The sequence below is a fragment of the Podarcis melisellensis genome, assembly GCF_964234715.1.
Source record: "Podarcis melisellensis genome assembly, chromosome: 2".
NCBI lineage: Eukaryota > Metazoa > Chordata > Lepidosauria > Squamata > Lacertidae > Podarcis > Podarcis melisellensis.
In genome coordinates, this window is record NC_138529.1 from 11,989,901 (window position 1) to 12,017,551 (window position 27,651).

Below are 27,651 nucleotides of genomic sequence, written 5' to 3' on the forward strand. Positions count from 1 at the left end.
GTACAGCACGCAGCAGGTGCCTCAGTTTGTGGGACCTTGTTAACTTCGCAGGCTGAAGAAGGAGTTTCTCTTTGAAACCGGGATCAACGGGCTCCAGTCCTGTTTGCTACAGCTGCTCCGACGCTTCCAATAATTCTTGCTTCGGAGATAATGAAAATATATCATTAACTGTAATACGCATTGTACTTATTTTGGTGATTCTGGAGTACCGCTTGTATGTACTTCATGCCTTGTAATAGCGGGTACATTGAGACGAATACAATTCGTTGTACTTTGCTTGCCATATACTGTGTCTTTGTATGCTGGCCCGAACCCCTGGTTTTTCTATTTGTGTATGTTTTCATACAGCGGGTTCCTTATTTTTGTGCAATCTCTGAGAAGCGCAGGCTGGCCAGTTCCTCGGGAAAGGCGCGGAGTCAACTTGCGCTTCACGGTTTGGGGCTTTAGGAATCTCATGCTCATAGTTAATACTTTTATATTTCCTAGTTATTTAACTTCTCCCTAGACGCCTTTCTCTCCCGCCGCCCGCCACTTCCCCAACAGAAGCTCGGTTCTTCTTCTTCTATTTTATTTTATTCCTTAGTTTGGGCTCTAATTAATTTTTTAAGTATCTTTTTATTCCTCCTCCTGCTGGGAAATGGTTCTAGTTTAGCCCTATATACTTTTCTCCCCCTCCGTTTTTTTCCCCTTTTCGCCCTATCTGGAGCGGCGGTTCAATAAATAACTTTAATGAGGATGGTTTAATTGCTTTTGGATGCGGTCTGAAGACGAAACGTTTGGCTGAATTATTTCTTCGGGAGGAGAGTCTGAGTTTTCTTTCCTTATCCAGGCTGCCAAAACTGTCTTCATAAATACTCTCAATCCTCTCTCTCTCTCTCTCTCTCTCTCTCTCTCTCTCTCTCTCTCTCTCTCTCTCTCTCTCTCTCTCTCTCTCTCTCTCTCTCTCTCTCTCTCTCTCTCTCTCGATTTAAGTGACTCTGGCGTGTGTGCTTGGAGGGGGTGCGGAGATCATTGGAAAGATGCTTATCATTTTTTCTTTATTTACCATTCCCCATTCTGTTCTGGAAGACGCCTCTAACCTGAGAAATGTATTCCATTTGAAAGTTTCTTTGCTGAGCCTGAGACTCCTTAATCAAGAATCGCCCCCCACCCCCCGCAATGTTAATCCTCCCACCCTTTCGTCCTTTTCACTCCCTTTTCCCGCCTAATTTTAAGTTCCGCGTAAATCCAGCAAAATAAACATGTCAGCTGGGGAGACTAACAAGTCAGGCCGCCGTGAGTAACTGCCCTGCCGATCTGACAAATACGGTAGATTATGAGCCGGAGTGCGCCATCCATTTGAGAGAGACAGAAGGACTGAGTAGGGCTCCCTGTTGGCTTGGGAGAGAGAGGGTAGCTTTAAAATTGATGGCTCTGTGCGGCCCGTTATTATTAATAATAAAACGTCTCCAGCCTGGTGAGTAATCTTGAAAAGGGCTTTTTGAGTGGCGGGCTCTGAAATGAGTTACCGCTTTCCCACGGGACGCGGGCTGAATCTGGGAATTGGAGAATTCGTAGGACCGGAAGGAAGGAAGGAAGATCCTATATGTACTAAAAGCGAGCTGCCTTATCCACTGGAGGATGGTCCATTAGGGCATGTGGGGCGCTGCCCCACCAACTTCCGTCGTCCCTCAGTTAGCCCACACCTGCCTATTTTCTCTTTTGCTGTCAACTTCCACTTCCTCAGTTTCTGTAAAACTCAAGAGCAGGCATAGGCAAACTCGGCCCCCCCAGATCTTTTGGGACTACAAATCCCATCACCCCTAGCTAACAGGACCAGTGGTCAGGGATGATGGGAGTTGTAGTCCCATAACATCTGGAGGGCCGAGTTTGCCTATGCCTGCTCATGAGGGAGGAGGATGCCAAACTAGAATTAATTGGCTGTGCTCTCTGGCACCACCTAATGGTAGGCTCCCTGTCTTCCTCCCTATCGGGTCTAATGGACACCAGCCACCATTGCAGTTATCCTAGCGTGGATTCTTATGCACCCCAAAAGGCATCATCTTTGCAGAAGAAGGAGGTGTCTGCAGGCTTAGGAGAACCCAGGGAGAACTAGCAATGCTTAGTGGGTTGGGAGTGCTGTCTGGCTACGGAAGGAGGTTAATGGAATGGGGTATCTCAGGAAAGTGCATGGTTGGGTGGAGCCCAGAGCAGGAGTGCTCCACACAGCAACATTATGTTGCATGACTATGGAGGTCCAAATTAAGGTCTGTTGAATATCAGGGAAAGTGGGACATGGGACTGGGTAGAGAGGAAGGAAGATGCATTAATGGACAAACATGGACCAAGGTAGCCTTTCAACCATTGGCGGTTTAATTGATCAGGACTAGAATATCCTGCTTTACTTAAACTAGCTAACGGAAGTTCAGGGTCTTCACCCTTGGGAGGCAATGGAAGGTTGGCATCCTACCACACCATGATTTACAGGACTGCAGCTAACCTTCAGTAGAAATTATTATGTCAGGCCCTTAGAGAGAGTCATTAGGTGAATGCAGCACAATTCACTAAAATCTACTCAGAACTAAGTCCCACTGAATTCAATGGGGCTTAATTCCAGTTAAGTGAGCATAGGATTTGTGGGAGGATGTGCAGGTAAATCACAAATGCATGATTGCTAGATAGTCATATCCTCTAAACTTCTGTGGCAGAATAGGAACAACACAAACTTAATATTTACTTCTTCCTGTCACTAAACACTCCTTTTCTTACCTCCAGTGGGGCAGGATGTCTGTTAGCTCTTCTCCAAAGAGGACACTCAATTGCGAACTGGACTATGGACTTCTGCAAACTTTACGGATTATTGGCTGCCTGGTTTTCATCACTGTAACTGTTGAATCCTGGCAAAACGTTTGAGGTGAGTAAACCTTATATTTTCTAGTTAATAGTCAGAGCGTTATTTCTTTGCTAAAAGAGAAACATAAATGGGAGAAGATAATAATCTAAGTCAGCCTAAAACATCCTTGGGTATCATAATTGTTATAAAAGGTTATGCAACCTTGGCCTAATAGCTTATAGAGAGATAAGCTGCACACAGGTGGTGATTTTAACTCTGTTGAAATAGCTATTTGCATTTTTATGCAAGTGAGAAAGGGTAAAGATAATTAATAAATAAGATATCATCTCCTACTCATCTAAGTCCATCCAACAGGATTGACCCTGGATTCCCATGAATGACAGTCAGTTGCTACTGTTTTTAAACAGCAGATGGGAAGAAAAAAAACCCGGAAAAGGAGAAACAAGGCACAACTGTCCCTTTCTCTATCTGCATTTTGGTCCCAGATTAGGATGCGTTGGTTTTTTCAGGCCTATGGAAAGGAATAATGTGAGACCTAGACAGTTGTTGGGTTTTTTGATCTTCTGATTATCTGATGCTTCGGGCTGGTTGTGGTTCTATTTGTTTTATCTTTTATTGGTTTTATGGTCCTTGTATTGATTTGTGCAATTTAATAGATGGTTGTGCACCACCCTGGGAATGTTGGGGGTCGAAGGACCGAATACAAGTGTCATTTATTCATTTATTCATTCAATTTATACCCTACCCATCCTCCCAAGCAGCCCGGGGAAGCGATAGATAGATTAGATAGATAGATAGATAGATAGATAGATAGATAGATAGATGATATAGATAGATGATAGATAGATAGATAGATAGATAGATAGATAGATAGATAGATCATTCACTTTGCCGGTTATGTCAGTTCAGATGGAGGTCAGAGTACTGTGCTGAAGGCATTGCTTTAAAAACCCCAAAAAAACTATGACAGTGTAGTCATTAACAGTTTAAGGACCCTTGGGTCTTTTATTATTTTTTAAAGTATTGTTCAGACTGTGTCCAGGATCTGCACACCCACTGAAGGGACTTTTCACCTCTTCAGTAATACATAGAAGGCTGCTGAAGTCAAACAGGTTGATCCGCGTAGAGTTATGGAAGGGAGATAACTGGCTAATTCAGAAGTTGCCAACATTGTGACCTCCAGATGTTTTGGACTATACAACTCTCATCAGACCTGACCATACTGGCAGGGAGTTGATAGTCCACAGCACCTAGAGGGCACTACCAGGGCTTACCTGGGTTAATGAAAGGAACAAACGTGATCAAAAGGTTTAGCTTGGAGCAAGGCAAAATCATTCCTTTATAACCAGGGCTTTGGCTGATTAAACACTGTGTGGCTTTTTAAAGGTGTTTGTGAGAGGTGGGAGTTACTGGGTTGTTTCTTTTTCTGTCTGTTTTTATTATGTATTTTGTGTTTTCATGCTGTAAACTGCCCCCCCCCCCCGTGATCTTCGGATGAAAGGCAGTACAGTGGTACCTCGGGTTACATACGCTTCAGATTACAGACTCCGCTAACCCAGAAATATTACCTCGGGTTAAGAACTTTGCTTCAGGATGAGAACAGAAATCGTGCTCCGTGGCGCAGCAGCGGCGGGAGGCCCCATTAGTTAAAGTGGTGCTTCAGGTTAAGAACAGTTTCAGCTTAAGTACAGACCTCCGGAACGAATTAAGTTCTTAACCCGAGGTACCACTGTATATAAATTTAATAAAAAATAAAATAAGGGTTTGGGACATTTGCAGTGCAATCATGTCTACTCAGAAGTCCTAATTAATTCAATGGGGATTTCTCCTGGGTAAATGGGGTTAGGTTTGCAGCATGAGACTTCAGTTCTAAACATGCTTACTAGGAGGCAAGCCCTATTTAATACAGTGAGATTTACCTTGAAGTCAATATTGTTACAAAAGTCGGGTGTTTCCCGCTCTGTCTGCCAAACAGTGGGCAGAGCCCACGGGGTTCCACGCACTCCCTCAGGGTTTGTGGTCCTTCGGAGAATTGAAGATGCGGCGGGGACTGCTGTAGCTTTAAGAAATTTGGTTTATTCACATATTCACACCTTCAGTGTGCATGAAGGGAGTCCAGATCTTACAGCACGGTCATCTCAAGAGGGGTTTGTCTCCTGCAGCAGTCCAGTCCAAGGCATCTCTCCATTCTCCTGTCCCTAAACACCAAGCCTCTTTTATTCCGTTGCATTCTAGTGGTCAGGTCTTTTGATGTTTTGAAGTACCAAAAGCTAATTTCCTCAGGAGTTCGCTGAGTTCATCAACAATTGTAGGATTAAAGACTGGTACACAATTAGGACATTTACATTGTTTAATCAACTTCACATGCTAATTGCTAATGCTCAGAAGTAGGTACACGCCTTCCAATACGCATGGATCTTGATCACATTCACAGTTTTTACACATAAACATCTCACACCCCTTGCACAGCCTCCTTTCAAATACACATTGAGACGGTCTCATATCCCAGTTATACAAGTTCTAATTAAATCCTCATATTTACTAAACCTAAACATTTAGCCACAGAGCTATCACAATATGAATAGGATAGCACTGTTGCAAGAGTCCCGATTGTCCGGGAATATAAAACTGAGTGATTGAGCGGAACTGCCTATAGAAAAAGGAGGGAGAACCTCCTAGGTAGTTGTCAATGGAAGAGGGATGAGACGCTCTCCAATTGCTCTCCTACTCCCAGCATCAAATCTCAATGGGTTTGTTCTTTCCCAGTCCAGGGAATCTGTTGGGACACACAGACTTCTCCAAATAGCAGAAGGAGGCGGCGGTTTCATCGTAAAATGAGAGCCGGCTTCTGAGCCAATCGACCACTGAGTCACCCTGAGGCTTGGCTCCGGGTTGACTCTACTTGGCGAAGGAGCTCGGTTTCTTTCACTAGAACAAACAGCTCGTTCTCCAGTGCCAGCTCCCTCCGCCTGACAGCTCAGCTCTCCCTGGAGGAGACCAGGGCGCTAGTTCAGATGTCAGTCGGACCAACATTCTGCAAACTCCCAGATGAAGGAAAGAAGCATTTGTTTTGCTAATACAGTGGTACCTTGGGTTAAGTACTTAATTCCTTCCAGAGGTCCGTTCTTAACCTGAAACTGTTCTCAACCTGAAGCACCACTTTAGCTAATGGGGCCTCCTGCTGCTGCCGCGCCGCCGGAGCACGATTTCTGTTCTCATCCTGAAGCAAAGTACTTAACCCGAGGTACTATTTCTGGGTTAGCGGAGTCTGTAACCTGAAGCGTATGTAACCCGAGGTATCACTGTATTCTTTTCAGTCCTTAGGAATCCAAGAAGCGGCCTTATATACCGAATCAGACCACAGATCCCTCTACCTCAGTATTGTCTATACACTGATCGGTGGTGACTCTTCAGGATTTTGAAGAGGGCTTTCCAGCCCAGCCTTACCCGGAGATAACCAGGCTCGAACCTGTATGCAAGGCAGTTGCTCTGCCATTCAACTACATCTCTTCCCCAAGAACCTTAGGGGAACTATGGCAATGCGAAGAGAACAAATATTTTGAAGCAATGGACTTTGTGCCTTTAATATAGTGCACAGGCCAATCTCCTTGTTTAAAGCAATAGTCACTCCGTGAGCTGATACCAGTGATTTCGTACGCCAATCAATCAGTCAATAACCAACCAACCAACCACATGCATTCTGATTACTCTTCAGATTCCTTTCCCTTCTTTAAATCACAACACTATTCTTTGGGCAACTCGTTCTTTCTATCAAGAGAAAGACAACAGAAGAAGGCAATTGTGAGGAAAGGGACTACAAATAATGTGATGGTAGTCTATTATGTGGTCACATTTAGCCCTCGTTTATGAGTACAAGCAAATTTCTGGGCTCTCTGTTTCAAAAGGATTTCATGGCGTGAGCAAATCTACCCGAAAGATGAAATAAAATAACTAAGGAGAACTTGAGCCTTTGATTTTTTTATTTTCTATATTTGTTTTGGTGGGGAGACGACGCGGAGGATACGAGATAGATTTATAAAATTACGGACCGAGAGAAGCGAAGGAAATCTCTCGAGCCCCCCCCCAACAAGCCCACTTTTATTAAAAGTGTGTGCGTGGTTACTAGACTTCAAGCAACGCAATGAAATTAGTGTGTGTATGTGTGTGTGTGTGTGGGGGGGGAATCCGAACTACCCAAATCAATTGTTTCTGTGGTTGATGGCTATCATTTTTAAATGGCCCTTTAAAAAACCCGTTTAAGATAAACCCATGAAGAGTCGAACTATCAGATGGCATGGCTGTTAACAATGAGGGATACGTGTTCAGAGAGAGTACGTATATTCCAAACAACAGGTGAAGGCCATGCATTCAAATCCTGCTTGTAGACTTCCAGGAAGCAGCTGGTTGGCTCGGGGCAACATAGAAAACTGCCTCATAGTGAGTCAGAAACTGGGGACCATTTGCATGCAGGGCAGATGTTTTACCACGGAGCTATGGGACTTCCCTATAGGAAGAGGATGCTCAGTGCGATAAACAGACCTCTGGTCTGTTCTAGCAAAGTGGGGGTGGGGTGGGGGAGACTTACTTGGGCTCCAAATGTGTAGCGGTGGTGGTGGGCGTGTCAAAGGGATCGAAGATCTGCTACTATTTCCGCAACTGGGTATCTGTCTCCAGCGTCTTATCAACAGCGTTCAATCAACATGAAAAGGGAGCTTTCTTCCCACTCTTTGTGCTTAATGGAGCCAATCAGAGAGAAAGGAGATCAGCAGTTGATGGTTATTCTGGGCAAGGTGTGCCCAATGAGAAGTTGTTCCATATGCTTCAAAGCTAAGCATTTAAGGAACACTGAAAACACAAGGTGCTTACATGTCAAGAACACAAGTTCTGTACAATGGAACTTCAAGAGAACCAACATCTAGGTCACTTTGAAAAAAGTTATTGGACTACTCCAAATCATTTGCCCATGTTTGTGCACAGAAAAGAGTAGATCAGGCTGAAAGACAACTCATGGAGATCTGCACTGGCCATTGCAACGCGCTCCCAATTATCACTATCGTATAAATGGAAGATTATTGTATAATCTTAGAAGGCGGTGCAGCTGTGAAGTTGTGTGGCTGTGACTATCATGAAATGATCCTTCACTTCTGAATTTGCAACTACGCCACTGCAAATATTAAAGTTTGCTGTGTCTGAGGTGCCTCTGGTTGCAGTGGTGTCTTAGACAATTTGAGATTCTGGACTTCATAGCCTTCCCCAACCACCCTTCTTGAGATGGAAATTCTTTCAAAGTGTGGTTAGCCAGCCCTGCTGCGTTGGAGGGTCCTGTTCATTCTGCTGAATGGGACTCTGAATTTCTACCCTCAAGTGGTGTCCTGATGGAACCATGTCTCTGCGGCGCGTGGATAGTTGGGAATGAATTTGACATGGATCAAAAATGCCAGGAGGACTATCTCTCTCACCCCGCCGCCCTGTACAGTATAAGGCTGCAAGCCTAACCCCATTTACCTGGGAGCAATCCCTATTTAGCTCAATGGGACTTACTTTTAAGTAGACACCATCAGGCTTGCAGCCACAGACACAAACGTTCCTCTTCTGGTGACACATAGGTCTTTTGATCACTGCAGATGGTGACAGCAGTCACGAAATTAAAAGACGCCTGCATCTTGGGAGAAAAGCAATGACAAACCTAGACAGCATCTTAAAAAGCAGAGACATCACCTTGCCAACAAAGGTCCGTATAGCTATGGTTTTCCCAGTAGTGATGTATGGAAGTGAGAGCTGAACCATAAAGAAGGCTGATCTCCGAAGAATTGATGCTTTTGAATTATGGTGTTGGAGGAGACTCCCGAGAGTCCCATGGACTGCAAGAAGATCAAACCTCTCCATTCTTGAGGAAATCAGCCCTGAGTGCTCACTGGAAGGACAAATCGTGAAGCTGAGGCTCCAATACTTTGGCCACCTCATGAGAAGAGAAGACTCCCTGGAAAAGACCCTGATGTTGGGAAAGATGGAGGGCACAAGGAGAAGGGGACGACAGAGGACGAGATGGTTGGACAGTGTTCTCGAAGCTACCAGCATGAGTTTGACCAAACTGCGGGAGACGGTGGAGGACAGGAGTGCCTGGCCTGCTCTGGTCCAGGGAGTCAGGAAGAGTCGGACACGACTAAACAACAACAACAGGTCTTTTGACACTGTTTGACACCTCGCCTTCCCTCAATACACACTTGCAACAGCAATACAACGCAATCTTGTTTCCAGGACGGGTTTTGCTTTCCTTCATCCAAATCGCATTGCAAACAAACTGGAAACAAAAGGGGCCTTCAAGGAAACTGAATGCCCCAAGGGAAGATCCTAGGATGGGAAGGTAGCCCACTTGGCAAAGCCGTAGGCAGCTGGAGGAGAAGGGGCCCTGCGCCAGGATTTTGCATTCTTGCCACTGGATGCAGTTGTGGGAAGCCACGAGTGAAAGTATTTTATGGGATAGGACCGCTCGTTACATTCCCGTTGGGATATTGAGGCGGGAAGAGGATTGGATCATGTAGCTTCTATTACCAATATTCGTATTATTATTTATTGGATGTATACCGTGCACCTTTCCGCAAGGAGCCCAGGGCGGCAGTGTACATACCAAAGGTGCCATCTCCCTGGGGCCCTGGGTGCCAGAGCACCCACAAAATTCCCCATGAGGGGGCCAGGCACCCGCAAATTTTGATGTCAGGGCCATGCACGCTGCATGGCACTCACGGCCCGGCCACACACGGTCGCGGGGGCCAAGCTGGAACTCCTGGTACCACCCACTTCTAGGTATATAGCAGGGGTCAGCAAACTTTTTCAGCAGGGGGCCGGTCCACTGTCCCTCAGACCTTGTGGGGGGCCGGACTATATTTTGAAAAAAATAATAATGAACGAATTCCTATGCCCCACAAATAACCCAGAGATGCATTTTAAATAAAAGCACACATTCTACTCATGTAAAAACACCAGGCAGGCCCCACAAATAACCCAGAGATGCATTTTAAATAAAAGGACACAATCTACTCATGTAAAAACACGTTGATTTCCGGACCGTCCGCTGGCCGGACTGAGAAGGCAATTGGGCCGGATTCGGCCTTAGTTTCCCTACCCATGGGTATATAGGACTGGGACCGTGGAAGAAAACCACTGTCTATTTGTACAGTACAGTGGTACCTCGGCTTAAGTACTTAATTCGTTCCGGAGGTCCGTTGTGAACCTGAAACTGTTCTTAACCTGAAGCACCACTTTAGCTAATGGGGCCTCCTCCTGCTGCTGCGCCGCCGGAGCACGATTTCTGTTCTCATCCTGAAGCAAAGTTCTTAACCCAAGGTAATATTTCTGGGTTAGCGGAGTCTGTAACCTGAAGTGTATGTAACCTGAAGCGTATGTAACCCGAGGTACCACTTTATCTTACTGCCTGGCTAAATGCCCGCTCCGCCCGCTGAAATATCTTTTGCATTGATAGGTACTAGCACGTCGAGAAGCTACAGGGGTAAGTAAAGAGTGGCAGAGTCCTCTGTGCTTGAAACTCTTTGAAGGCTCGTATTTTTCATTAGCCACGTGCTTCAGGCTTTCCCGTTGAAGTCAATGGGGAAGTTGGGCTGGACTCGACTCCCTCCGCTAGCAGGGGACGGGGAGGGTTTTACGACCCGCCAGCCTGTAGGTTATAAATAACGCGCCGTGCACGTGGTTCGAAAGAGCCCATTTCAATAAAATCCAGCGCGGTGACAAACGGTCAAGGATTAAAATGAATAATATATGCCGGGCTGTATAAAAATTACAGTCTTACAAAACCAGCCTATAAATTTAAATTTCCGCTCTAGACTAGCGTATGTGTGTGTTTGAGCAGCTCCAAATTGTTCCTTGACAAGACCAGCCGTGGCTTAGGAGCAGGCAGTTATCGCTAAGAGAAACACACGTTTGTCCTGGGGGGTGTTGCTAGGATGTGCTCATACACACGTTCCTTTACGTATGAAGTGGAGTCTGGGTCATCAAGGCTTCTGCCACCGCAACTTTACCTGTTTTTAAGGTGCCGCAAGATGTGATAGCGCGGTCGCACATCACGTTTACTCAAAAGTAAATCCCATTGAGTTCAATGAAACCAACACTCAGAGAAGTGCGGGTCGTGTGCCTGGGAGTCAGTCCCGTTAAATTCAGTAGGACTTCTTTCTGAGTAGACACGTGTAGAACCCCCGATGCTCGTGTACATTTACTTAGCGTGAACGGATAGGGAGAAGAAGCGCCACTCGTTAAACAAAGGTCTGGCGACTGTCGGGTCCACTTCCGAACAGAAGAGGAACTCTGCCAGAAAACGCGGTGGGCTGGAGAGACGGAAATGTTGGCAACGGTATTCTGTTCACATCCTCCCCCGACCTAATACAATTTTGTCCTTGCTTTTGACCTGTGGGAATGTTTTGCATGAAACATCCACCAGAAGACAGGTGGCTCACGTGACGTCACAGTGCTAGTCAGGCAAGAGGATGACGCCATGTCTCGTCTGATCTTTTACCACTTACCGGAGAAGGATGGAGGAGGAGAGAGGGCTAGGCTGCAGGATGCTCTCCCGGTCCTCCACTGATGCAGAGAACCTGGACTCGTGGATGCTATGATCAAACTTTTCCTGAAAGGTTAGCTCTCCGTTGCTTTGACGATCCTTCATTTTTGGGGGTGTATGTGTGTGTAAAGCAGATTACACTCCTGACCAGATTTAGACTGTAAACTCCTCAGGGCAGTGCTCTCTCATATGCTGATGTTAATTTGTGTAATTGCATGCCTATGCTAATGAAGACTAGTTTTGAACGAGGGATCATCAGAGGGATTAAAAACTGGTCCAAGCGTGAGTTTCTCTTTTGTTTACTTGGATACTAATCCGGGCTAGTGGCTGTTGATTATGTAGCTCAGGGGGTATAATCACCCCAGTTTAATTAACATGGAATAGAGGAGGGCCCTGATTCCGTGTATGTTGTTGTTGTTTAGACTAGTGTCCGACTCTTGTGACCCCATGGACCAGAGCACGCCAGGCACTCCTGTCTTCCACTGCCTCCCGCAGTTTGGTCAAACTCATGCTGGTAGCTTCGAGAACACAGTCCAACCATCTCGTCCTCTGTCGTCCTCTTCTCTTTGTGCCCTCCATCTTTCCCAACATCAGGGTCTTTTCCAGGGAGTCTTCTCTTCTCATGAGGTGGCCAAAGTATTGGAGCCTCAGCTTCAGGATCTGTCCTTCCAGTGAGCACTCAGGGCTGATTTCCTTCAGAATGGATAGGTTCGATCTTCTTGCAGTCCATGGGACTCTCAAGAGTCTCCTCCAGCACCATAATTCAAAAGCATCAATTCTTCCGCGATCAGCCTTCTTTATGGTCCAGCTCTCACTTCCATACACCACTACTGGGAAATATACATGCGTCCTAAGAATCACTGGAATACCAGTTGTTGGGAATCAAAAGTGGGGAGAGTACTATCGCCCTCATGGACTGCTTGTGGGCTTCCTATTGTGGGCCGGCTTGTTGGCCACTGGGGGGACAGAGTACTGGACTCAGTAGGCCTGATCTAGCAGGTCTCCTCTTAGACAGATAACAATAACCTGGAAGCAAATATCAGATTTGAGGAGCGTGCGGCTACCTGTTTGCATTTACATACCGAAATGCAGTCGCCTTATTTTTTGCTCAGTATGTCGCAGGGCTCAGGTTAGGGCCCCTCGGAGTCAAGAACGACTTCAATCTTTCTTGTTTCCATAGGCGTCAAAACCGATTAGTTGTCTTTGCAAAGACTGATTGCTGCAATAGTGAATGGTTTCTGCATAGTATCAGGGCAAGGGCTCATCCTTCCATTATCGCTGTGTTTAGCCATCTACATCACGTCTCAACGCCCCCCAAGGGGAGTGTTCTTATACCCCTTCTCTAGCAAATTTCCGGAAGGCTCTGTGAGCCTCAGCTCCCTGATGCAAAACATGAATTGTTGGTTTGACTGCATTTTAAATATCCCACAGTAGTTAGGCTTCCCAAGAAACCATAGGCAGTTTATTTTATTTTATTAATTACACTTATATACCACATTTATCTTCTAAAGATCTCCAGGTGGTGTTCACACGTGTATGTACATAACTCTATTACGTTAAGCCAGATTATTTATTGGGGACAGGTTTACCAGCTTGTGCAAGCAGACAAACACATATAATTTCAGGAATATATTCCAGATAAATGGGAATTATGTGAACTGACATCATCGTTAAAAAGCGTTGCCATTTGTTCTGTTTGTGGGGGCTCTATCTGGGATAGCCCATTCACACGCATGCAAGTTGTCCTTTTCTGTTGCACGTGTGAAGGAGCTTCAGGTTTCACCTCTCTCTCCAGAATGTGTCTCCCCCAATATCCGGACTGTAGCTGTGCTTTCCAGAGCTCTCCGAGTCAAACATTTTTGACGCCACGCTTTGAGGTGGATTACATGTGCACGTTTATCACTTGATATTTCATAACTCAGTAGTTCAACTGAATACAGTGGTACCTCAGGTTACATACGCTTCAGGTTACAGACTCCGCTAACCCAGAAATAGTGCTTCAGGTTAAGAACTTTGCTTCAGGATGAGAACAGAAATTGTGCTCCGGCGGCGCGGCAGCAGCAGGAGGCCCCATTAACTAAAGTGGTACCTCAGGTTAAGAACAGTTTCAGGTTAAGAACGGACCTCAGGAACGAATTAAGTACTTAACCCGAGGTACCACTGTATGTGAATTGCTTCCTCTTAAAAAACGTTGTGTTCGAGGTAATGTGAGAAGATGGAAAACCAACTTCGGTGCTTCCTTAAGGCGTTTGGAGGAAAGAAGGGATATAAATGTAATAATACATTTTTTAAAAAAAGTTCTGCTGGTAATGGTAATGACGACTGTCCCAGACATGTTGCCTGCTGTTTATGGCTAGCCTCTTGTTTCAACAGCCAATGATGGCATTAAACAGGCCTGACAGGCTTGCATTCTTTCAAACTCGGTCATGTTTTTTAAAAACGACCATATAAACAATGCGTGCCATTGTTCTTAATATTTTATCTCGCACCATTGTTATATACGGCGCTTCGGAGAGTCATATAAACAAAAGGCCAGATCTCTGCCCCGGGGGAGATTACAGTTTAAACCGCAAGAGGCTAGGAAGACTATCCGGGAAAGCAATTACACTTACTTGGGCATGTGGACTAAAGGAGTGAAGGCAACATTTGCAGAATATAAAATGTGCATACCAACGGGAATTTAGAAATATCTGCAGCAGGCATTCCAAATATGACTATATTCAGCTTAATTATGTTACAGTGGTACCTCGGGTTACATACGCTTCAGGTTACAGACTCCACTAACCCAGAAATAGTGCCTCGGGTTAAGAACTTTGCTTCAGGATGAGAACAGAAATCGTGCAGCGACAGCAGGAGGCCCCATTAGCTAAAGTGGTGCTTCAGGTTAAGAACAGTTTCAGGTTAAGAACGGACCTTCGGAACGAATTAAGTTCTTAACCCGAGGTACCACTGTATTCCCTGTGATTGATTAGTTTCAAATAATTATGCAAGATAGTTTTAATTAATTCTGCAACTGGTTGTTCCTTCTGCCCTCTCTTCGCATAAGGAAAGCAAAACAAAAATAACCTCTGTGCTTGCCCGAGTTACAGGAGAATGGGTCCATTCCTGCCAGATTAAACAAACGGTGGGCTTCATTCCAGCGACGCGTGTTTCTTAATTCAACCTCCTACGGTCCACGTTCTGTTGCGGAGTCAGTAGAGGAACCCGAGTGAGGAGCGCAGGAGTTGCAAAAACAACCCTTCCTCTACTTGACATGGGAGCTAACATGAAACAAAGACGCGCTGGAAATGAATTATTATCATGCTTTTTTCAAATTAACCACGTTGTTTCCTCATTGGAGTGGCTTTTTGTTGCTGCTGCTTATTTTTTGTTTTCCCTTTAAAAGTTCAATCTGGCATCAGGATGTCATCAATCTGCCTTATTATCGCCAGTCAATGAAATACACATTGGCTTTTATGATGTTGCTTCTGAAGCAAACCGAGATACACAAAAGCGGCGGGATTCAAGTAGCAACCAATAAAAAGTTACTGGTGCCGGGAAGCGGCAGACGGGTTGGAAGTGGGGAAGGGGCGCAGGGGGGGGGGAGGGAGAGACAGGGCCGGCGAAGATCTGCGGTCACTGTCTACCATCTGCGGTTCGGGTGAGGAGGAGGAGGACGTCAGCGCCCTCTCAGCATCCTATTAATGCCTCGTTTTAAAAGGCCGGAATGCCCCCTCTGAGTCGGAAGGGGAGGTTTTCCCCCACCCCCACCCCACCGCCAGTCACGTCCCTCTGTGATACACGACAGAGATAATGAAACCTAGGACATAGGCAGCTGAGCTGCTTTACACCGAGTCAGAGCAACTGATCCATCCCGTTTAGTGTTGTCTGCATGGATTGGCAGCTGCTTTCCAGGGTTTCAGGCAGGGGGCATTCCCAGCCCCACCTGGAGAAGCCAGGGCTTGAACCTGAGACCTTCTGCATGCTTTGGTGTTGAGCTGCAGCCTTTCACCACCAGCTTTATGGAGCGGACAGTTTAGAAACAACCAAGCCGTGCACTAAGATTCTTGGGAGTGTTATCCCTCTCCCAAGTTTTAGGATGCTCTTAGGATGCTCTCTTTTTTTTCTCTCTCTCTTTGGGACGCGGGTGGCGATGTGGGTAAAAGCCTCAGCGCCTAGGGCTTGCCGATCGAAAAGTCGGCGGTTCGAATCCCCGCGGCGGGGTGCGCTCCCGTTGCTCAGTCCCAGCGCCTGCCAACCTAGCAGTTCGAAAGCACCCTCGGGTGCAAGTAGATAAATAGGGACCGCTTTCTAGCGGGAAGGTAAACGGCGTTTCCGTGTGCAGCTCTGACTCGCCAGATGCAGCTTGTCACGCTGGCCACGTGACCCGGAAGTGTCTTCGGACAGCGCGGGCCCCTGGCCTCTTGAGTGAGATGGGCGCACAACCCCAGAGTCTGGCAAGACTGGCCCGTACGGGCAGGGGTACCTTTACCTTTACCTAGGATGCTCTCTTATACACCCACAAAGCCCCGCCCCCAAAACAGACAGGTGTGGTACCACAAATTCTACCAGACATCTGCATTATGAGCAGTTAAAAAAACCCCTAATCATCCTCAGCACTTGGCAGGGTAATTCAGAAGACCAAACTACCCTGGGATGAGAGAACTCGTTTTATAAAAGGAAATGGTACCCCTGACCGTTAGGTCCAGTCGCGGATGACTCTGGGGTTGAGGCGCTCATCTTGCTTTACTGGCCGAGGGAGCTGGCGTACAGCTTCTAGGTCATGTGGCCAGCATGACTAAGCTGCTTCTGGCGAACCAGAGCAGCGCATGGAAACGCCGTTTACCTTCCCTCCAGAGTGGTACCTATTTATCTACTTGCAGTTGACACGCTTTCAAACTGCTAGGTTGGCAGGAGTAGGGACCGAGCAAAGGGAGCTCACCCCATCGCGGGGATTTGAATCACCGACCTTCCGATCGGCAAGCCCTTAGACCACAGCGGACGGGGGTGGGGGACACCTCAGTTGGAACCCAAATGTGGCTCTCTAAGCCTCTTTCTCCCCAAGCCATATGCCTTTCACTGGCCTCCTTAAGGGCTTTTGCCTGGCTGCTAAGTGTCCTTGAGCTGTGATGTTGCCATCTCTCTGGATGAAGAGATCTCTCTAGAAAGAAACCTCTGGCTTCTGTGTGGCTTACTGTAGTAGAATGATAAGAGTCACACCTGTCACTCCATGGAGTAAGCTCCATGGATTAAGGGTGGCGCTGTGGGTTAAACCACAGAGCCTAGGACTTGCTGATCAGAAGGTCAGCGGTTCGAATCCCCGTGATGGGGTGAGCTCCCGTTGCTCGGTCCCTGCTCCTGCCAACCTAGCAGTTCGAAAACATGTCAAAGTGCAAGTAGATGAATAAGTACCACTCCAGCGGGAAGGTAAACGGCATTTCCGTGTGCTTCTCTGGTTTGCCAGAAGCAGCTTAGTCATGCTGGCCACATGACCCGGAAGCTGTACGCCGGCTCCCTTGGCCAGTAAAGCGAGATGAGCGCCGCAACCCCAGAGTCGGCCACGACTGGACCTAATGGTCAGGGGTCCCTTTACCTAAGCTCCATGGAACGCAGTGGGACTTACACCTGAGCAAGCACGCGCAGGCTTGCACAGTCGGTAAGCTAGAAGCCAACCTTGTGCTGACCAATAAAGAAGCCTATATGTGAGAGAGAAATAGGGAGAGAAATAGTTGAAGGAGGGACAGCAGGGAAAAATATATGCTGATGTGAAATGTGCAGGCTTCTGTAAGAGAGATCACATGACGAGTAGTACTGTAATAACAATTATGACTTTATTTATTTTATTTGTAAAATTATTTATATGCTGCCTTTTGGGTCCCAGCCCAATATCATAAAAGCTCAATAAATACAGTGATCTAAAGCAATCAAAATTAACAAAGGCATCATTATTAACAAATATTTAAAAGGCCAGTGAAAACATTTACAAAGACTAGTAAAAGACTTACTGCACTCTTCACTATGCCAGGTGCCTCACAATTCTTAGCCATTTGGTTAGAGGCATACATATGTGTGGTAGGTGCATTTTGTAAGACAGTGTTCGTGGAAGACAATCTTACTCAGCTACGAGTGAATGCCAAAGAAGAAGAAGAAGGAGGAGGAGGAGGAGGAGGAGGAGGAGGAGGAGGAGGAGGAGGAGGAAGGCAGCTGTGGAACAAGGAAGCCAAAATGATTTTGTTATCTAAATATGGGGCTCCATTTTCTTCTGTCTGCTCTGGGTGAATTCTGGCACAGAATCTTCAAACAAATGCTCTGGAAGAGGCCCACTGAAACATGTGCAACTGCTTAGGAGCAAACAGCTTGAAGATGATAGCCAGAATTGATAAGTAGAAGTTTGGTATAGAAATTGAGAGTAGATAGAGAGAAGACCCTCCAAGACCCTCTAGATCAGTGGTTCTCAACCTGTGAGTCCCCAGATGTTGTTGGACTACAACTCCCATCATCCCTAAGCTCTGGCCTTGCTAGCTAGGGGTGATGGGAATTGTAGTACAACAACATCTGGGGACCCACAGGTTGAGAAAGGCTGCTCTAGATGGTCATTTAACCTGTGCTGACCTTCCTTAGGCCAAACTACTATGCTTAGGGTTGCTGACCTCATTTCCTCCTCCCTCCTTCTCCATGCCTCTCTCTTGAGGGGAAACATCAATTTTCGGATCTCTCTCCATCCAGGGGTGGCAATTTGAATAAAATATGGGGGGGCAAGTAAGCCCCATGCTGCATAATCATTCAGAATACATGGCACATGCACATTTTTTGAATGGCAATGCCCATCAACTTGGGGGTCCCTTGGCCCCCTCAAATATTTTATTTTACGGGCCAAAAGGACCTTGGCTACTAGGAGTTGGCTCCTAGGTCTCCCTCCATGCTGCAAAAACAAGCAGGGCCTGTTAGCTAGAACTAGGGATCTTTCTTATCAAATATGTATTTATTGTATGTATGTATGTATGTATGTATGTATGTATGTATGTATGTACAGTGGTACCTCGGGTTACATACACTTCAGGTTACATATGCTTCAGGTTACAGACTCCGCTAACCCAGAAATAGTACCTCGGGTTAAGAACTTTGCTTCAGGATGAGAACACAAATCATGTGGCGGCAGCAGGAGGTCCCATTAGCTAAAGTGGTGCTTCAGGTTAAGAACGGACCTCCAGAACGAATTAAGTACTTAACCCGAGGTACCACTGTATTGGAGAACAGCCTTTACCAAAGGTGTCATGGACCACCATGATCAACTCCCACCCAGAAACCTATGTCTCCATTCTGGAAGGCCATGTAGATCCAGAATTGGCCTCCACAGTCACTTATGGACTCACTGTTAAAACCGTGTTCATGGAAGACAATCTTACTTGGCTACGAGTGAGTGCCAAAGAAGAAGAAAAAGATTTCTTGCAATTAATGTAGCTTTCTTATTTTCCAAACTCAGGGTCTCAGTGTGATCATACCCAGGGCAAAGTGTGCTCCTCCAGCAGGAATTTCAGTTTTCAGTTCAGCATCAGCCAGCATTTTAACTCCAAAGTCCAATATCTTATACGCCCCCACACAAGTACATACTGAAATTTTTAATCCTTAACATCATTTTGCATTCATCCAGTAACCTATACATTCCTTTCAACTGCTGCCAAGAAGCATAAAGGGTGTTCTGCTCCTACAGGGGTCAGCTATTTAGTGACAGCAAATCTCTGTGTTAGTATTAGGTAGAAGGAATAACAATGCTTCCCCTTTAAGGAAATACAGTGCTCCCCCCCTTTTAGACCCCAAGGCAGGTTGGGAAATGTAGGCACAGCAATAGTCTACTTTCTATGGGCTCTGCCAGAGAGCGGGGGAATACCTCTGGCAGTGGCCAGAGCAGGAAGAAACCTCCCTTCGTCTTTTGTAATCTAGTAGCAGTCTAGTTATGGCAAACCCAAGAAGGGCGAACTAACTTCGTCCTTACTTTTCCGTCTGGAGATTTCGCTCTCTTTGTGGATAGTATTAACAAAACTCCACAAAGCTCTCATACATAGATTTATTGAAGATAATCAAGGCGCATGTAGAACTATTACTCCCATTCCAATAGGCTGTTGTATGGTTCTGAATGAAGATGGTTAGAAACCTTTTATGAAGTTCTCTGTGGAGCTCTGTAAAGATGAAGTGAGCCAATAGTGTGAAGTGGAATGTCCAGGGTTCAAATCCTAACTCAGCAATTGACTCAGATAAAGGGTCCTTAAGCAAGCCATTGTTCTTCTCAAAGGAGTCAGCTCCTAGGGACCAAAATCCAAGGTTCCTTCTATCCCCTAATTTTTTTTTGAGAGGGCCAGCCCCCCCCCCCGTTAATGGACATTGCCTTTCAAATGGTGTGTGCATACCGCGTCTTGTGATCAATTATGCTGGGTGGGGCTTATCTCGGTCCCTCCAATATTTTGGTATCTGAAGAAGTGTGCATGCACACGAAAGCTCATACCAAGAACTAACTTAGTTGGTCTTTAAGGTGCTACTGGAAGGAATTTTGTTTTGTTTTGACTATGGCAGACCAACACGGCTACCTATCTGTAACCTCCAATATTTTATTCAAGTTGCCATCCCTGGTTTGTTTAGTTTAGGCTTTGAGCCACAACTCCATAACACATGTACCTGGGAGTAAGCTCTACTGAACTCAACACAACTTATGAGGAAACATGTATGAGATTGTGCTGTCAGAGGTATTACAAACCTACCTTACAATTATTCTAATGTTTGTTGAAATCAGAAGAGAAGTGATTCAAACATTTAAACCATATTTTGTAGATGTAGAGTTCTCCTGTTATCAAAGAAGACTCTAACTGGCTTTTGAAGGATGAAATATATATTTTATCCACTGAAACGAATCAAAAAGGGGCAGGGGCAGTGGAGGTTAGGATACACCAGGGTGCATTAGCTGGAGTTACATCTCTTCTCAACAGTAAATAAAAATTAACAACACTACCCTTAAAAAAAATAATGAAATGTCTTCAATGCAGTTTTCTAAAGGAAGTTAGCTCTCTCTCTAGCAAAGAACATTCCTGACAAAGGAATGTTAGTGTGTGTGATAACCTGTCCCCAGATCCAGAAAGTGCTGGTGTGAATTCTAACACTACATAAAAACTTGGCGTTTCTCAGAACTCCCCATAAAACATATGTAAAAGAGTTGCTACCCGCAATTCATCTGCAGCTTTACAGTTTTTGCAGCCTCTAGGGATGACTCAGCAAATCTTCCTCCATTATCTCAGTAACTGGAGCTTCAGCCGAAAACTCCAGTCTCTAGACACCGGTGTCAGCGACACCTGACGCAGCAAAATCATATACTGCCGAGTCATAAGTGATGGTCCGAGGAGTCTGAACTGAGGACGAAATCCTGATCCATTAAATTTAGTGGGATCGCCATTAGCTTTAATGCGAGCAGGACTTCAGCCAAAGTGAATTAAAGTCAGTCGAAGGATAATGTTTTCGTTGATGCAGCACAATATTTGTGGTGTTGATCTTGTTTCCTTCCCCCACCCGCAGTACTGGAATTACGACGAATTCATATCATCTACCAAAAGATTATAAATATTGAGTGCCGTCTTCCCCCTACCCACCAAGCCTCAACCTTCACCGGTTCCAAATGTGTGACCCAGATGTAACCATTTCCATTTACACCTGGAGTGTTGAAGTAGACTAGTTCATTAAATACAAACTAAAGCAGAATTAAACAGCTGTAATAGCGTTATCTCACAATAAATCTCTCCCAAGAAATAATCGAGATCCAATCCCGCTGGGAATCTTGTATCTAACAAAGTATGCAAAATAGGTGTCTAACTCGGTCCCCTAGTTTGGAAATAGAGACCCCCCCAAATAGTTTATTAGCTCAAGGAATAGGGGCAACTTAGTGGGAGCCCCAAATTGTGGGCTTCCCAGAAGCACATAGCAGGCCACTGTAGAAAAAAGTTCTATCAAGTTCAATAGAGTTCCTTGCCAAATAAGTGTGTACTGTACAGGACTGTGGCTTTAGAATACATCCTTATACATACCTACCCAGGTAAATCCGTATAGAGATGTAGCCTCAACCTGATCCAGCAGGGTTATTTTTCTTATTACCTTTATATTGACCCTGTAACGTTATAGACTCTTTAGAGTCCCATGGACTGCAAGAAGACCAAACCTCTCCATTCTGAAGGAAATCAGCCCTGAGTGCTCCCTGGAAGGACAGATCGTGAAGCTGAGACTCCAATACTTTGGCCACCTCATGAGAAGAGAAGACTCCCTGGAAAAGCCCCTGATGTTGGGAAAGATGGAGGGCACAAGGAGAAGGGGACGAGATGGTTGGACAGTGTTCTCGAAGCTACCAGCATGAGTTTGACCAAACTGCGGGAGGCAGTGGAAGACAGGAGTGCCTGGTGTGCTCTGGTCCAGGGGGTCACGAAGAGTCGGACACGACTAAACAACTAAACAACAACAACGTTATAGAAGGTAATGTAGAAAATGGACCCAGATCTCCAGGTGCTAAGGCAGAAGGTTGATCCAGATCTGGATGATCCAGATGATCCACTCCCAATTGTTTAAGGATAGCAATAACAAACAGGCTCTTTCCACCCCATTTCTCCCCTAAATCAATTTGCTGAAACAAATACAGGATTGTGGTGCGAAAGGATTGTGAGCTCAGCGCTTGAACCAATTCCTAGGCTGAATTTAAAAAGGCATCTTGTCCCTTAATTATGTTTCTCTTTCCCTCCCCCCATTTCACACCTGGCTTGGGTTGGTGGATCTCGAGGTCCTGGTTAAAAAGCGAAACAGATCCGTTAATACTAAAGGTTTGTCCGCACCTACCACGCAGGGCTGTTGCACGGTTTACTCTACAGCAAGCTGAGGTCCGTGAAATGCTCTGAGCCCTAGAACTCGCTATATAAAATTATTGAAGGGTAACTAAACAGCATCGAATGTACTTTTAGACGTCGGCGCAGAATACGTCCTTGTGCCTTTCTGGTTTTTGCAGCCCCGCTGCTTTCCAAAAAGCAGCCTCCGCAGAAGGAGGGAAGAATCATTTGTCCGACTCAATCGCTCTGGGGCGAAGCTTTACTCGGGGCTCAGGCACTGGTTGGAATAAGGTGAACTAGCTGTGTATTCGTCAGGTACAGAGAGCTCCACGCGCTAATCAAAGCTGTGTTGAAAGGCTCCCTTTGGAAACAGTACGCTTTGGGCTCAAGGACAATCTGGATTTGACGCAATGATGGATTGCAATGACGGTCGCGCTTCCAAGTTTCAACGTTCAGCAGGGTTGCAAAAATTATAATAAAAATTTTAAAAAGTTAAAAAAAATTGAGGTAACCCCCCACCCCCGTCAGGAACCTTTACAAGGGAGATCCGCCACCCCGCCCCAAGAGTCATGGATTGGCTTTTAATTACTACGGGGCAGGCTGAGTTTAGAAAGCGTTTGGGGCTGTGACAAGGACGATCGCTTTTGGCCTTTGTTGCTACAGCCAAAAGAAAGAATTTATGGTGATGATTCATTTATTCTATACAGCGCCTTCAAAGGACTTGGCGTTATGTAAGAAAAAGAAAAAAAGCCGTCCGCAGTCCCGAAGAGTTATCAACCTAAACCATGAAAGTAGGGCAGGTAGGGAAGAGAAGATTACTTTCTTCAGGAGAGACTGGTTAGGAGGAGATCCTTTCTAAGAATGCAGGGAGATTCTATTATATGGGTAACCTCTCATGTGGGTGGCTGCTTTGAGCAGGGCCCGATTTAGGTTTGATGAGGCCCTAAGCTCCTGAAGGGAATGGGGCCCTTTATATGTCCACATATAAATTGTCCTTTGTCAACAACAAATTGTCACTGTTTTTTTGTGTTGAACATACGCTATATGGTAATTTATGGACCTACAGTGGTACCTCGGGTTACATATGCTTCAAGTTATAGACTCCGCTAACCCAGAAATAGTACCTTGGGTTAAGAACTTTGCTTTAGGATGAGAACAGAAATCGTGCTCTGGCGGCGCGGCGGCAGCGGGAGGCCCCATTAGCTATAGTGGTGCTTCAGGTTAAGAACAGTTTCAGGTTAAGTATGGACCTCCAGAACGAATTAAGTTCTTAACCCGAGGTACTACTGTAGTAGGTATGTAAAGCCATTTGCATATAACAAAATATGTATTTTATCAAAGTAATTGTTGAACTGAAAAACAGTTAAGAAGAAGTATATTAATAGTGAAGGGATGTGGGTGGTGCTGTGGTCTAAATGACTGAGCCTCTTGGGCTTGCTGATTGGAAGGTCGCGGTTCAAATCCCCGCGACGGGGTGAGCTCCCGATGCTTGGTCCCTGCTCCTGCCCACCTAGCAGTTCGAAAGCACGTCAGAGTGCAAGTAGATAAATAGGTACTGCTCCAGTGGGAAGGTGAACGGCATTTCTGTGCGCTGCTCTGGTTTCACCAGAAGCAGCTTAGTCATGCTGCTTAGTCATGCTGGCCACATGACCCAAAAAACTATCTCCGGACTAACGTCGGCTCCCTTGGCCAGTAAAGCAAGATGAGTGCCGCAACCCCAGAGTTCATGAATGGACTTAACTGCTAGGGGTCCTTTACCTTTTTTATATTAATAATGAATTTTTTTTGGGGGGGGCAAGAGAGTGGGGCCCTAAGCTATAGCTTGTTTAGCTCATACGTAAATCCAGCACTGGCTTTGAGCTTCCTGGAGCTGTAGTTAATAATTTATTTTATTTACTATAGCACACTAGTGGTTCTCTTGTAGCAATCAGTCTGCGAAGTACTGGATTGTGGGCTTAAGCCAAAAACCTTACAGGAAAAAGTTATGTTTGCTATATTCCCCCTTCCTCCATGGTGACCTACATTCCAAACTGCCTGTCATACATGGCTGCAACCAGGGGTTTATGGATCATTTTTGTGGGAATGGAGGTCTTGCCCTGCGTTTGCAAAACTCCAAGCAGGGTGGGATCTGTCACACAGCTGGCAGGTGGGCATACATCCTGGCAGAACACAAGTGGTGCAGGCTGCTGTAGCATAAAGCAGGCATAGATGTTTTGGGACTACAACTCCCATCATCCCTAGCTAACAGGACCAGTGGTCAGAGATGATGGGAGTTGTAGTCCCAAAAACATCTGGAGGGCCGAGTTTGCCTATGCCTGGCATACAGCAAGGTTTGCTAATCTTTGCCCCTCCAGATCTTGCTGGACTCCAACTCACAACAGTGCTGACAGCAGGCCATAATGGCTAGAGCTGATAGGAGTTTATCAACATCCGGCAGTTAGCCCTGCCTCCTTTCCAGGTATAAAGCAAGGTAGGTGACAGTGACCTCAGAGAAGGTTCCACAAAATATAGTATTTGTTGTTTAGTCGTTTAGTCTGACTCTTCGTGACCCCATGGACCAGAGCACACCAGGCACTCCTGTCTTCCACTGCCTCCTGCAGTTTGGTCAAACTCATGCTGGTAGCTTCGAGAACACTGTCCAACCATCTCGCCCTCTGTCATCCCCTTCTCCTTGTGCCCTCCATCTTTCCCAACATCAGGGTCTTTTCCAGGGAGTCGTCTCTTCTCATGATGTGACCAAAGTATTGGAGCCTCAGCTTCACGATCTGTCCTTCTAGTGAGAACTCAGGGCTGATTTCTTTAAGAATGGATAGGTTTGATCTTCTTGCAGTCCATGGGACTCTCAAGAGTCTCATAGTCAAGGTCATTGAACCCAGGATGACTTTCTCTTCAGAGTGATCGGCTTTGCTTTCATCTGCACAGAATGACAGAAGGGTATATGTTGCAGTGCTGTATATGCTTAATGTACTTGACAACACATTGCTCTTTTGGATTAATTAGTGGTACAAGTTTGCACATATATATGGCTTGGAACAGCAGAACCTTGTAAGCCTATAAAATGATTTCAACAAAGCAGGGGTGGTTTGCTTTTTCACCACTGGAACTGAATGCATTTCTAGCCATGGGCTAGAAGTATGTACTTGCCACACAATATGCCCATGTTTCTCACTGGGAGAGATGTCTACAAAATTGAAATTTTCTCCCATAGTTAGTGGGGTACTGCAAAGGCCAGACAAATTGCTGGTGGGAGCCAGCGTGTTATGGTGGTTGGATTATTGTAGTAATATTACATGTAGTAATCAGAGAAGCAGTAGTAACAACAACAGCAACTACAAATGACTTGTGGACTGCCAACAGGCTTTGCCCGACATAAAAATAAAACTGCGTAATTATCCCAGAGAAATCAAATCTCAAAACAAAAGTATTAGAAAAAATATGCAGATTCACACATTGCAAAATGTATTTTATAAACAAAAGCAACTTTCCTTCCTCTTTGTGCTCTCTCTCTTTAAAACTGATTAGTCCTTCCTCTGTTGGACAGAGAAAATTAATAATAATAATAATAATAATAATAATAATAATAATAATAATAAATATTTTGTTGCAAGCTGCCACTCTGGGCAGCTTGCAACAAAATATTAAATGCATCAAACATTAAAAGCTTCCCTAATCAGGGCTGCCTTCAGATGTCTTCTAAATGTCTGGTAGTTGTTGTTCTCTTTGACATCTGGTGGGAGGGCGGGTGCCACTACCCAGAAGGCCCTCTGTCTGGTTCCCTGCAACTTGGCTTCCCGCAGCAAGAGAACCGCCAGAAGGCCCTCGGTTCTGGACCTCATTGTCCGGGCAGAACGATGGCGGTGGAGGCGCTCCATCAGAAATACTGAATAAATTATTTGACTGTGAGTGTAAAACAACAATCCTGTGCTCCCTTGGAAAGTATTTGACTTGTACCCAGTGCTGTGCCAGCAGGGTTCAGCTATATCACAATGCAACTTCCATGTCTTCTTCTCCCCCATAACCCCCAAAATTGGCTCCTGGAAGCCCTACTATCCTTCAGAGCTGATTTTGAGGGTGTAAGAGTGGGGCTGAAGGGGAAATGAAAGGAACAGGAGGTCCCAGGTTGTGTACACAAGCCTCTTGCCATGCAGCCCTTTTTATCCAAGGAATTTTTATTTTTTTACCTATCAGCTTTTAATTCCCATTTTTCTTTATTTCCCCCCCTTTTTCTGGGGGAGGGAAGCTCTGCATCTCCCCATAAGATGAAAGACCACATTGAAATGCAAAGTATGATGATGATTGCTATACTTTACTTTTTATATGCTAGGTGTTGCAACATTACAGACAACGTTTGAGAACCATAAATGCCCATGACTGCATCAAAAGAAAGTTACAAGGAGAAACCAATAATTATTGTTGAGAGAGAGAGAGAGAGGAAAAAAACCCCAACAGCTCAATCAGAGGAAGCAGAAGGCCAGCCAGTTCACTTTCCTCCTGTCATTTATTCCCGGTATGTTCTTCTCCCCACCCCAACAACAACAACCCTCCACCTTCCTTTCTAATAAATTACCAGCCATACTGTTAAACACTTTACTGGCAGCCTTTAAGAGCATTCTGTCCCCTCAATCCCTAATGCTGTGCTATCTGGCAAAGGTGTTTTTAAACAGTGGACACTAACAGTATTGATTTTTTGGTGAACTCGGAGATGAATGATAAACCTGGGTAGCTGCAGTGATTTATGGCATTTGCTATATCAGGAATGCACTTTCATATTATGCTGTTGTGGTATATACAGTCTTGGTGAACGGAAGTTATTTTTCAGGCTAATGATGATGGTGGTGATGGTGCTTCCATCAGTAAACATGGAGTTTTGCAGAGGAGCATAAGCAAGGGGAGACAAAACAATAAATAAAAGCAGTGGCGTAGCGTGGGGGGTGCAGGGGGGGCCGGCCACACCGGGCGCAACATCTGGGGATTAGGGTTAGGGGGTGCAAATCCATGGGTTAGGGGGCGCAAATCCATGGGTTAGGGGGCGCAAATTACTTGCCTTGCCCCGGGTGCTGACAACCCACGCTACACCACTGAATAAAAGACCTACAAGTAAAACTGTGGTACTTTGATTGCAGTCAAACCCATACTTTTATCAGGAGACTCTGGTACAGTGGTACCTCAGGTTAAGTACTTAATTTGTTCCGGAGGTCCATTCTTAACCTGAAACTGTTCTCAACCTGAAGCACTGCTTTAGCTAATGGGGCCTCCTGCTGCCACCACGCCGCTGGAACCTGATTTCTGTTCTTATCCTGAAGCAAAGTTCTTAACCTGAAGCACTATTTCTGGGTTAGCGGAGTGTGTAACCTGAAGTGTATATAACCTGAAGCATATGTAACCTGAGGTACCACTGTATTTGCTCCAATAGCTTAGAACAC

At 45.6% G+C, this 27,651-nt stretch overlaps 1 long non-coding RNA gene across 2 annotated transcripts; it reads left to right on the forward strand.

The window, feature by feature from the left end:
* On the forward strand, positions 1-26,818 carry LOC309362682. Of its 2 annotated transcripts, none has more exons than XR_014165079.1 (4): positions 1-170; positions 2,755-2,893; positions 11,283-11,475; positions 26,553-26,818. It is a non-coding gene; the product is annotated as an uncharacterized lncRNA (long non-coding RNA). The 2 variants fall into 2 exon arrangements; XR_014165080.1 differs by having other exon boundaries at positions 11,286-11,475.
* The last annotated feature ends 833 nt before the right edge of the window (positions 26,819-27,651 follow it).